The sequence below is a fragment of the Pteropus alecto genome, unplaced genomic scaffold (genome assembly GCF_000325575.1).
Source record: "Pteropus alecto unplaced genomic scaffold, ASM32557v1 scaffold150, whole genome shotgun sequence".
Taxonomy (NCBI): domain Eukaryota; kingdom Metazoa; phylum Chordata; class Mammalia; order Chiroptera; family Pteropodidae; genus Pteropus; species Pteropus alecto.
The window spans coordinates 1617575-1629944 of record NW_006429686.1 but is presented as its reverse complement, the minus strand read 5'-3'; the positions used below and the strand labels follow the sequence as shown (position 1 = coordinate 1629944).

The 12370-nt window shown below is 37.0% G+C and overlaps 1 pseudogene; it reads left to right on the top strand.

Moving 5' to 3' along the window:
- Window positions 1–12024: 12024 nt before the first annotated feature.
- Window positions 12025–12140, top strand: LOC112471013 (annotated as a pseudogene).
- The last annotated feature ends 230 nt before the right edge of the window (window positions 12141–12370 follow it).

The following is a 12370-nucleotide window of genomic DNA, read 5'->3' as shown; positions in this document are numbered from 1 at the left end:
CTACCATAGATTTATTTCACAAACAGGACTTTTCAATTTTATTTTACAGTTGGAACTTAGATTCACTCAATAAGCAAGTATATATTGTGGTTCAGACTTACTAGCTTCAATGCCAGTGTCAGCCTTCTCAGTTTAATTCAATTCAGCAAACATTTAATGAACTCTTGCTCCATGTTAGACACTCTACTAGATAAAGAAACGACCAAAACAACCTCTTCTCTCATGAAGAATATGATATGTCCATAAGTACTGAACAAGTAATTAAAGGCTTTTATAATAAGTAATATAAAAAAGATATGCTGGCTAAATGGATACAAACAGCATGGGGAAAATAGTTTATAGAATCAGAAAATATTTATCTAAAGAAGCAATATTTAAACTGAAACTTGCAGGGTAAGTGGAATTAGCTGTGAATAGACTGAAAATGGTTACTATTTTTTCACATTAAGTGACCACATTATCTTTGATTCTAGCATACATGCTAGCATGCTAGCATGCAGTCATGCCAAAGCCCACTGGCTTTTTTTCTTAAGTAGATAACAAAGAATTGGATAGAGAGAGAAGTTCATGCCTTTAATGGAGTTATTCAATTATTCAACAAATATTAATTGAGTACCTACAGATACTGTTCTAGGCGTAAGAAATACAATAGATGTTAAGGCAGACAATGTCTTTGTGATCAAGGAGCTTATATCTAATGAGAGGAGGAGAAGGATAACAAAATAATAAGTGAGGAAATAGTAAGTACCAATAAATATTGAAAATTAAACAGACTGGTTTTGATTAGATGGAGGGTGACATTTAAGCTTAGAAATGTACTAAAGAAGGAGCCATTCAGTGAGGATTGGGGGGAAAACATTCCAGGAATATGTAACATCAAAGGCAAAGACCTAAGGCAGGAAAAACTTGGCAAGCTGTAGAGACAGATAGGCCACTATGGCTGGATCATAGTGGGCAAAGTGAGAGAGTAGGTAGAGATGAGGTAGACAGGAGTTGGTTCATGTGTGGCGTTGTAAACTTAAAGAAAGATTGTGGATTTTACTCAAAGTGTGAAGGAAATCCCATAGATCTTTGCCATCTAATATTGTAGGCACTTCTTACATGTGGCTATTGAGCATTTAAAATGTGGGATAGTTCAAATTGAGATGTACTAGGGATAAATCACACATTGGATTTCTAAGACTCAATATAAAAAACAGAATGTAAACTCTCTCATTAATAACTTTACATGGGTTGCATATTGAAACAATATTTTGGATATGTTGGGTTAAACAAAATATATTATTAATATTAATTTCACCTATTTCTCTATACTTTTTAAAATGTATCTACTAGAAAATTTGTTTCATATGTGGCTTGCATTTGTGTCTCATATTATATTTCTATTGGACAACAATTCTTAGAAATTTTCAAGCAAGGGAAGATCACTGGCTGTTGTATGGAGAAAGAATTGCAAAAGGCAATAGTGGAAGCAGGAGAATTAATTAAGGAATTATTGCAATAATTAAAAAAAGATAAAAGTGACTTGAACTATGGTGGTAGCAGTGGAAGTAGTAGGAAAGGGTTTTTTTTTTGAAGAAAGAAGATGACTGGGAAAAGGGATTTCAAAAAATGAAGACTTCAGTTTTTAGCTTGCACAATTGAGTATATTGTGGTACTATTTAATGAGATGAAAATGTAGAGGATGGACAGTTTCTGGTTGGTAGTAGAAATCAAGTATATTTTGAAGATATTAAGTTTGAGATGTTTGTTAGATATCCAGGTTGATGAGTTATGTTGGCAATTGAACATAAGACTCCGAATTGTGAGAAGAGGTTGAAGCTGAAGATATAAATTTAAGTAGGATTCATAAGCATGTAGATATAAACACCATCTGTGGGACTAGATGGCATCACCCAGTGACTGTCTATAGAAAAAGAAGGTGACCAAGGACAGAAAACTGGGGCATGACATCATAAAGAGGTTAAACAAAATAAGCAGACCCAGCAAGAGATAAAGAAGGGACATCTGGTGAGTTAGAAGAAAGTTACAAGAAAAACAAAGTGTAGGTAAAAGAAGACAACTATAGAAAGTATTCTCTATGAGAAGGAAGGTGTACTCGATTGTGTTACACACTGTTTCAAAAGACAGAGAAGTAATTATTGTATGTGGTAACATAGATGCCATTGATGACTTTGACTTAAGCAGCCTTGGTATCCTGGTGGTGGCAGAGGCCTTATTGGCATGGAATAAAGGGAGGATGTGGGGGAGAAGGTGGAGACAGTGAATATGAGAACTATTTAAAGATATGTCCTGAAGTGGAACAGAGAAATGAGAAAGTAGCTGGAGAAGGATATGGTAATTAAAAGAAATTTTATTGTATGTTTTATTAAAATAAAACATACTAAGTTATTTTTATTTTTTTTATTTTCATCATCTTCATTGAAACATAATAGACATTTAGTTGCTTGTATTTACATTGTGCAATTCAATAAGTTTTTTTCAATTATAGTTGTCATACAATAATATATCAGTTTAAGTTGCACAGCATAGTGATCAGAGATCCACATAACTCACAAAGCGTTCACGACATCTAGTACCTCTCTTCCCCCTTACATATTTATTACAATATTATTTACCATTTCCCATTCTACATTCTACATCTCTATGTCTATTCTGCAACTATGCATTTGTACCTCTTAATCCCTTTGCCTTTTTTTGTCCCCCCAATCCTTTCCATTTGTATCCTTCTAAATATTCTCTGTATCTATGAGTTTGTTTCTGATTTTGTTGTTATTGATGATTTTGTTCTTTAGATTCCATATGTATGTGGAATCATGTGCTATTTGTCTTTCTCTGACTTACTTCATTCATTTCAGTACCCTCTAGGTCCATCAAGGCAATATATTTTTCCATCCCCTTCCTTTTAGTCTGTGTGTGTCTTTTAATCTAAAGTGATTCTCTTGTAGACAGTATATGTAGGGGTCTTGTTTTCTGATCCATTCAGCCACTCTATCTTTTGGATGGAGCACTTAATTCTTTTCCATTTAAGATAATTGTTGATAGGAAAGTAGTTATTGCCATTCTTTATTCCTATTTTTGATACATGTTCTTTCTTCTTAAAGAAGTCCCTCCAACATTTCTTGTAATACTGGCTTAGTGATGATAAATTCCTTTAGTTTATTTTTGTCTGTCCTTCACCTCTAAATGATAGCTTTGCTGGATAAAGTATTCTTGGTTGTATATCCTAGGTTTTCATCAAGGCAAATATTTTGTTCCAAGCCCTTGTGTCCTTCATAGTTTATTTTGAGAAATCAGCTGCCAGTCTTATGAGAGCTCCCTTGTAGGTAACTAACTGCTTTTCTCTTGCTGCTTTTAAGATTCTCTCTTTGTATTGAAACTTTGGCATTTGGATTATAATCGTGTCTTGGTATGGGTCTCTTTGGGTTCCCAGTCTTTGGGACTCTAATTTTCTGTCACAACTTTGATTTGTATGTCTATTTCTTTGACCACGTTAGGGGAGTTTTCTATCATTATTTCTTCAAACAGCTCTTTGACGTCTTGTTTTATTTCCAGTTCCCCTATGGCATGGATATTTCATAGTCTCCTTAAATTATTATTATAGTCTTGGCTTCTTTTTTCTTGCCATTCTGATTGAATGTTCTTGGCTTCCCCATCCTCTAAATAGGCCATTTGGTCCTCTTCTTTATTCACTTTATTCCATTTAATATACTTCTCATCTCAGATAATGTGTTCTTCATTTCTGACTGGTTCTCTTTTATAATTTTCTGGATGTGGCTTGGGTGGGGACACGAGTTGGGGGAGGGGGAGTTTCATGGAATCTTCTGGGCAGAGCCACCTCTGTTATCCATTTTGATGAAGTCTCCACTGTGGTGGTGCTGGGTCCGCACACTGGGAGTGGGGAGGTCTCAATAGAGGAACAATGGATACTGGCAGCACTTCTGTACAGAGCAAGTGTTGCCTTGGCCCTCACTCCAACAACTCACTGTCCCCCTGTAAGTCCCTGTTGCCTCCTGCACAACCGAACCGGCACTGGTGCTCAGAGCGAGGAGGTCCATCACCGCAAAAGTCTGCTTGCAGACATGCCCCTTTAAGAGGCATCTGCAGCTGCGGGCTGCTGCTGCCACATCCTCCATCCCACTCAGCTGCTGGGAACTGAGCAGGCTTGTGTCTTCACCCATCCTACCTTCTGCTGTTTCAGGGTGATTTCTTAGAGTTCTTAGATTTCTCCCTAGTTGTATGGCTTATTCATATGGATCTCAGGTGATTTCCCTTGCTGTTTTCTCCTTGTTTCTGTCACAACTTTGATTTGGTCACCAGAGGGAAGAACAGAGCCTCTATAATTTCTGCCATTTTTTTCTCCTCCAAAGAATAAATTCTTTATAGGATGTTTGTCTACCTGAGATGGAAATAACTAGACTGCTTTATTCTGAGGCCCCTCATGCTGGTGAGCACACCCCTCTTCAGAGCCACCCTTCCAATCCCTTCTACCCAAAACCCAAAGATCATCCACTGTTGGGGGCTAGATTTCAAACTATAGGTGCTGTTTGTTTCCTAGGTTATTTCTAATGCTGATGGGAGTGATCTCACAGAGAGGGAAGGATCAATAACACAGGAGCAAAAAGGAACAATTGCAGGAGTTATGTGTTGAAAAATCTAGATGGAACTCTTTAGTAGGAATAGGGATACATCATCTCTTACAGAATTAGAAGGCAGAGAGTGTAGAAAAATCATCAGATGAAATTATGTGTACATGAGATGGGGAAGTATGCTGGGTAAGGAACAAGGAAATGAGCTATTGCCAGCTGATTTGATAAGAGTGGAAAAGGTATTCTTTTATTTTGAAAGTACAAAAACAAACATACTAGGTAAGTGCAGGAACATTTCTGGGCAATGTTGTGTGCTTTTAGAGATTTGGGGTCATGCAGTTGAAATGGAGCTAATCTGCACAGTTGTATGGTTTTCTCCAACAATGTTCTGGAACTGAAAGAAAGAACTAAAAGAAGATGTCAAATGATACATCTGATAAGAGGTTAATATCCAAAATATATAAAGAACATATACAACTTAAACCCAAAAAACAAACGATCCAATTTGAAAACTGAATAGAGGACCTGAATAGACATTTCTCCAAAGAGAACATACAAATAGCCAACAGACATATAAAAAAATGTTCAACATTCATTGCTATAAACAAAGACAATGTCTTGACTTCCTAAAACCAAACCCTTTTTGCTTCAGTTTTATTTTAGACCTAGTTTTGGTCCATGCTGAGTTGCTAAATGGTTGGTTTGCTCACACTCCTTCTTGCTAACCTTTCTAGACAGCTTCTGGCTTACTCTACCTAGTAATTTGCTCCATAATAATGGCTAATGTGAGAAGTCTCCTAGTTTCTTTATTTTTAACAAGGATTCTTAACACCCTCTGTAGGTGATAATGTGCAATTACAGATATAAAGTGTCCCCCAGGGGATGTCCGCTCACAGATGCCACCAGGATTTTTGTAGTGCAACTGTTAAATGTAATGAAAACAAACAATTAGATTCTCCAAACATTCAGCTCAAATAAAATTTTAATTAAAAGTTAAAAAAAAATGTTCAACATCACTAATCAGGGAAATGCAAATTAAAATCACAAAGAGATATCACCTCACACCTGTCAGAGTGGCTATCATCAATAAATCAACAAATAACAAGTGCTGGCAAGGATGTGGAAAGAAAGAGAACCCTTGTACATTGTTGTTGGATTGTAAATTAGTGCAGTCACTAAGGAAAATAGCATGGCAATTTCTGAAAAAATTAAAAATAGAGCTGCCATACAATTCAGAAATTCCAGTTCTTGGTATTTATGTGAAGGAAACAAAAACACTAATTTGGAAAGATATATGTATCCCTGTGCTCATTGCAGCATTACTGGTAATAGCCAAGTTATGAAAGCAACATAATACCTATCAATAGTTGACTAGATTCCTCAAACTCTTCTAAAAAATTGAAGAGTAGGCAATACTTCCTAACTCATTTTATAAGGCCAATATTACTCTGATACCAAAACCTGTTAAAGAAAACACACAAAAAAGAATACTACAGACCAATATCAATCATGAAAACAGATGCGAAAATCCTAAATAACATACTAAGGAACCAAAAACAACAGCATATTAAAAAGATTATACAGCATGATCAGGTGGGCCTCATCCCAGGGGCACAGGGATGGTTCGACATATACAAATCTATTAATGTGATACACCACATAAACAAATTAAAAAATAAGAATCATAAGATCATATCGATAGATGCAGAAAAATCCTTCAACAAGATACAACATCCGTTTATGATCAAAACGCTTCACAAAATCAGTATAGAAGGAAAATGCCATGTATGACAAACTCCCAGCCAATATTATACTTAATGGTGAAAAACTAAAAACCTTCCCTCTAAGATCAAGAACAAGGCAAGGCTGTGCATTATCACTACTGTTATTCAATAGAACGTTGGAGGTCCTAGTGAGTACAATCAGACAAGAGAAAGATATAAAAGGCACCCAAATAAGAAATGAAGTGGTCAAACTGTCACTATTTGCGGATGACACGATTTGCTATATAAAAAATACTAAAGATTCCATAAGAACACAACCAGAAACAATAAGCAAATACAGTAAAGTTTCTAGATACAAAGTCAACATTCAAAATTCCATAGGAATCCTATACTCTAATAATGAAGTAAGAAAAAGAAGTAGAAAACATAATTGCGTTTGTAATTGCAACAAAAGAATAAAATACCTAAGAATAAATTTGATGAAACATGTGAAGGACCTATATAATGAAAACTACAAGATCCTATTAAAAGAAATCAAAGAAGATACAAAGAAATTGAAAGATATTGCATGTTTTTGGATTGGAAGAATCAGCATAGTTAAAATGACCATATTACCTAAAGCATTATATAAATTTAATGCAATCTCCCTCAAAATCTCATCAATATTATTTAAAGAAATAGAACAAAAAAATACCAGATTTGTATGGAAGCCCAAAAGACCCTGAATTGCCAAAGCCATCCTGAGAAAAAAGAACGAGGCTGGAGGCATCACTCTGCCCAACTTCAAATTATACTACAAAGCAACAATAATCAAAACGGCATGGTATTGGCAGAAAAACAAACACACAGACCAGTGGGACAGAATTGAGAGTCCAGAAGTAAACCTATATTTATATGGGTAAATTATTTCTGACAAAAATGCCAAAAACGAGGGAAGAAGAGGGAGGTAGATGAGGTAAATGGGATCAAATATGTGGTGACAGAAAGAAATCTAACTATGAGAGGTGAAAACAGAATGCTTTACTGTTAAATTATACACCTGAAACTTACTGGATTTTGTTAATGAATATCATCATACATACATACATACATACATACATACATACATACATACATACATACATAAATATAGGTGAATAGATAAAGAAGATATGTTATATATATAAAATGGAATATTATCTACAATAAAAGAATGAAATTTTGCCATTTTGTCACAACATGGATGAACCTAGAGGGTATTCTGCTAAGTGAGATAAGTCAGAGAAAGACAAAAACCATATGATTTTATTTACATGTGAAATCTTAGAAAAGAACGAATAAATGTTTGCCTTGTACACAGGGAAAGATGTCATTTGGCTTTATCACAATCATAGGCCAGAATGTATGCTATGAAGAAAATAAATCAGGATTATGTGATCAATAGTGACTGTGGGGAAGGGTGAGATAAATTCATCATGAAGAAATGACTGTTAAGTCAAAATCTAAATGACAAGATGACAGCCATTTATAGTGTGCTTGCTCTCTCTCTCTCTCTCTCTCTCTCTCTCTCTCTCTCTCTCTCTCTCTCTCCTCCCCTCTCTCTCCCTCTCTCCATCTTACAAAAATGAGACCATATTATACTGTTTTTCGTTTGTTTGTTTGTTTTCTAATTTTTTAAAATTTTGTTTCAGGTATACAGTACATTGGTTAGACATCTATATAGTTTATAAAACGATTCCCCCAATTGCACCCTCTCTCCCCTGACCCTCAACCTAGCCAACATATTAATGCTAACTGCATTCCCTATGCCATGCTTCACATCCCCATGACCATCCATCAGCTACTAATTTGTACTTCTTTAGTCCATTCTCCATTCTCCCAGACCCCCAAACCCTCTCCCCTCTGTCCAACACCAAACTGTCTGCTTTATTTGTGAATCTGTTTTTGATTAATTTGTTCTTTTTATTCCTTAGATTCCACATATAAGTGAAATCATATAGTGTTTATCTTTCTCTGTCTGACTTAAACACCTTCTGGGTCCATCAAAGCAATATCTTTTTCCATACCTTTCCTTTTTATATGTAGGGGTCTTGTTTTCTTATCCTTTCAGCCACTCTATCTTTTGGTTGGAACCCTTAATTCTTTTCCATTTAAGGTATTTATTGATAGGGATGTAGTTGTTACCATTCTTTATTCTTGTTGTTGATGCATGTTTTTTCTTCTTAAAGAAGTCCCTCCAACATTTACTGTAATACTAGTGTGGCGGTGATGAATTCTACTAGCTTATTTTTGTCTGGAAAGTTCTTTATCTGTCCTTAAACTCTAAATGATAGCTTTGCTGGATAAATTATTCTTGATTGTATATCTTGGGTCTTCATCCCGTCGAATGTTTTTTGCCAAGCATACATTCTGGCCTATGATTGTGATAAAGCCAAATGACATCTTTCCCTGTGTACAAGGCAAACATTTAATTTCATGTTTGGTGTTTGCAATTTCTTACTTAGTTTTCTGTCCTCGAATCTTAAACTTACTTCAGCATTATTATCTCTCCCATTCATACCATTTTTTTTTCTTTCTACACAGTACTTCGGTCACATTTCTCTGCTCTCTCATTCCTTTGAGTATATCTTTTCTTCTATAGCTCTTCCATCCTTCCTCAATTCCTTCTTCATCTTTCATTTCTTTATCAAATCCTCTTATAGATTCACTCCCTACCACATCATATATTGCTATATTTTCTTGTGCTTTCCCTTTCATGTGGAATATATTCTCTCAGCAAAGTACTTGTTAATATTTCTTATAACTTCCTCTCTGAAGGTTATTTTCATGACCAGCCTGAGCTTCAGGAAAAGAATAGCTATTATTACTATGAAAGTACAATTAAAAGTCTACTTTCCATTTATAGCTGGAGATTTTTTTGATCATTTAATGTTAGTAATTAAACTGAAAATAGAATGATTTGTGGATACTTGGGATAGCATAAAACAGATACAAGTAGAGATCTTTATGGGTGACACTGGGAGTTTGGGGCATATTTGCCCTCTGTTAAGATGACAGGTGTCAGGGTCTTTACCTGAGACTGTTCTAGGAATCTAAAAACATTGATAATATCATCATCAGTCTCCAGACTGATTGTTTGTATAAATATTGCTGTTTAATGTTCAAAAATGGTATGATGATTCTCCCATTAACCCTGGCTCTTTCCTAGAAAAAATAAGACAAAAGAAACAAAAGTACACTCACACCTAATCAATAACTGCATCTACCAAAGTACAAAATAAAATTAACTTTGAAGTAAGAAAGCTTTTAAAATGTTTTTAAGATAAATTTCAGTCAAGATGATGAAGTAGGTAAATGCTGTGTTTGCTTCCCCTAATGATCACATCAAAATTACAACTAAACTACAGGAAAACCACCACTCAGAATTGTCTGAAGTCTAGCTGAACAGAAGTCATACAACTAAGGACATACAGAAGAAGCAATCACAAGACCAGTAGGAGGGGGTGAAATATGCAGTGGGATGGTCTCACACCCGCATGTGGTGGTTAAAACTCGGAAGGGATATCTAGCTGCAGAGTTCCCACCGAAGAAGCAAGGGGTCCCAGCCCCACATCAGGCTCCTCAGCCCAGGGTTCCAGTGCTGGAAAGAGAAGTCATCATAACGTCTGGCTGTAAAAACCAGTGGAGATTGTAGCTGAGTGAGATAAAGGGCAGCTGAAAATCCCAGGAGTTCCTTGTAAAGGGCTTTCACAGGGACGTATTGACTGACAGACTCACTCATCCTGAGTTAAAGTGCTAGAGAAGTAGCTCGAAAGGCACCAGGTGCATATGAAAAGGAACTGATTTGTCTGGCTTCAGGGCAAGGGCTGAACAGGCAGTTTTCTTTCAGACAGAAGTACTGGTAAAATCCATTGTTCCGTTGTTGATCCTTCCCACTTCCCTGAATGTAGACTCAGGCTAGTGTCATATCTGAGTCTCCATCACCTAGCTAACACTATTTGCCCTGCCTTAGTGATTCTCTGAGACCCTGTCCCACCTAACGTGTAGACCCATTCAAGCCCCTTTCAGTGGCTTTTCCATATAAATGGCCTATCTTGGCTCATGCTACAGACTTTCCTAAAATTTTTCAAAGGTTCACAAATCTCAAACAAGCAGCATCTGGCCTTGACATATCCTGTTCCTCTTGCAGAGCAGCCCCAAGCTCAGTAGTAGTGGCAGCGAGCCTCGGTTAATGACTTGGCCTCTTGAGGCACCTTTAGTCTAGTACAGGTGGTAGTCATCTGCAGATTGCTTGGTGGCTTATGCCAGGTGGCCCTGGGCAGGGCATAGCCTTTAGGTTGAACATGGCCTGTGGCAGGGCTCCACCCAGGAGGCCCTGGAACCACCCCACCCAGTGGCTGCCTTTGAACTCAGCCAGAATACTACCCAAGGCTGCATCTGAGGAGGACACACCCAGAGCACAGGTTGAACAGGCACCAGAGCCTTGCTAAAGTGAACCCTTCTCTGTAGTGTAAGACCCTGCACAACCACTCCTCCGCGTAGTCAGATGACTGTCCTCACACAAATCAGCCCAAGGGTCAATCCCTCCAATTGACATGTAAACAGTAACTAAGACTCAGCTACAACAAGAGGGCACACAGAAGCCACACAAGGGAAACACCTAGAGCACCTGGCTCAGGTGACCAGAGAGATAGTGCCACAGGGACCCTACAGGACATCTACTATATGAGGTCGCTCTACTAAGACCAGGAGACACAGCAGCCTGACTTAATACATCAAAACAAACACAGGGAGGAAGCCAAAATGCAAAGACAAACAACACATGTCTCACATGAAAGAATATAACAAACCTCCAGAAAAAGAATTAAACAAAACAGAGACAAGCAATCTACCAGATGCAGAGTTCAAAACGCTGGTTATAAGGATGCTCAATGAACTTAGGGGAAGAGTAGATGAACTCAGTGAGAATTTTAACAAAGAAAAGACACATAAAAATGGAGATAGAATACATAAAAAAATAACCAGTCAGAGATGAATAATGCAATTACTGAAATAATGAATACATTAGAGGGAATCAACAATAAATTAGATGAAACAAAGGATTGAATCATCAGTTTACCATATAAGGTAGCAGAAAACATCCAATCAGAAGAGCAGTAAGAAAAAAATAATTCATAAAAAGGAGGATAGTTTAAGGGGCCTCTGGAAAACATCAAGCATACCAACATTAGCATCCTAGGAGTATCAGAAGGAGAAGAGAGAGAGAGAGAGAGAGAGAGAGAAAGGAATTGAAAAGCCATTTGAAGAAATAATGATGGAAACCTTCCTTAATCTCATGAAGGAAATAGACATACAAGCCCAGGAAGCACAGAGTCCCAAACAAGATGAACCCAAAGAGGCCTGCTCCAAGACACATCATAATTGTAATGCCAAAGTTTAAGACAAAGAAAGAATCTCAAAAGCAGCAAGAGAAAAGCAGGTAGTTACCCACAAGGGAGCTCCATAAAAACATCAGCTGATTTCTCAACAGAACATTGCAGGACAGAAAGGATTAGCATGAAATCTTCAAAGTGATGAAAAGCAAGGACCTACAACCAAGATTACTCTACTCAGTAAAACTATCATTTAGAATCAAAGAACAGATGGACATGGTTTCATAGTGTAGCAGTTAGCACGTCTGCTTTACATACAGAAGTTCCTGGGTTCATACCCCAGTGGAGCCATGGTCCATGGTCTACGGCCATGCCACCCTGAACAAGCCGGAAGTCTGATCTTGGAAGCTAAGCAGGGCCGGGCCTGGTTAGTACTTGGATGGGAGACCACCTAGGAAGACCAGGTGCTGTAGGCATAAATAATAATAGTAATAATAAATAAATAAAAAGAATCGAAAGACAGATAAAGAGTTTCCCAAACAAGAAAAGGCCAAGGGATTTCATAATCATCGAGTCAGTATTATAGGAAATGTTAGAGAGACTTTTTTAAGAATACGAAAAAATAAGGAAAAAGAGAAAAAATATATTAATAATAAAGTGGCAATAACTACATATCTAAATGTAAATGGATCAAACGCTTCAATCA